This window comes from Durio zibethinus, chromosome 20 (assembly GCF_047325235.1).
Source record: "Durio zibethinus cultivar Kanyao isolate XHJ-2024 chromosome 20, ASM4732523v1, whole genome shotgun sequence".
Taxonomy (NCBI): Eukaryota; Viridiplantae; Streptophyta; class Magnoliopsida; order Malvales; family Malvaceae; genus Durio; species Durio zibethinus.
In genome coordinates, this window is record NC_143181.1 from 10,202,767 (window position 1) to 10,203,750 (window position 984).

The window sequence follows — 984 nt, forward strand, 5'->3', positions numbered from 1 at the left end:
CTAGGACTTGGCTTCGAAGGTGTAACCTTACTATGTAAAAACTTTACAAATTTGGCTAAGGAATCTACCTTAGCATTAATCGTTGTAAGCTCACTAACCTCGTACACCTTCGAAGCTCTCTTCAGATGCTATCTCTCATTAAACCACTGATAATTATTAGTCGTCATATCTTCAATGAGCTCATAAGCTATATCCAAAGTCTTACTTATCAAAGTAGCTCCTGATGCAGCATCTAAAAGTATCCTAGTGTTAGGCACTAACCCATTATAAAAAATTCGAATCTCCAACCATTTTAGTAGTTTATGGTGTGGATAATGCCTCAGGAGCTCCTTGTATCTTTCTCATGCCTCATACAAAGTCTTCGAGTCATGCTAGGCAAATTTAGTGATCTCATTCTAAAGCATGGCTATCTTGGCTGAAGGAAAAAATTAGCCATGAACTTCTGCACTAAATCATTCTAAGTGGTGATGAAATTTGGTGGCATCAAGACTAACCAACTTTTGGCTCTATCTCAAAAGGAAAATGGAAATAATCTAAGCTTAATGGCATCATTAGTAACACCATTCTATTTAAATGTATCATAAATCTCTAAAACATCTCAAAGATGAGCATTTGAATCTTCACTTGAATGTCCACTAAATTGCACTGATTGCTGTATCATCTGGATGATTGCAATTATAATCTTAAAATTATTGGCTTGAATCGCTAGCCTCCTAATACTAGACTGAAAACCATGAAGATTCGGCATAGCATAATCTTTAAGGATTAGTGCTTTGCTCGACCATAGTGATGGTAGGATTGGTTTGTCTTTTCTTCCTAATCCTCCTACGAGTAACTTCAAGCTCAAGATCTAAAAGGATCAACTCAAAATTGCTAACAAAATGCATACATGGCCCTTAAAAACACTAAACCTAGTAAACCACTATAAAAATAAAACTCTAAGTATGTACACCTAGAAACAAAACAAATCTAATTTCTAGCCTA

At 35.5% G+C, this 984-nt stretch overlaps 1 non-coding gene across 1 annotated transcript; it reads left to right on the forward strand.

Annotated features, from left to right (window-relative positions):
* The first annotated feature begins 297 nt into the window (after positions 1 to 297).
* LOC149513101 (small nucleolar RNA R71) lies at positions 298 to 404 on the forward strand. Its single transcript, XR_016330875.1, has one exon. It is a non-coding gene; the product is annotated as a small nucleolar RNA R71 (small nucleolar RNA).
* The last annotated feature ends 580 nt before the right edge of the window (positions 405 to 984 follow it).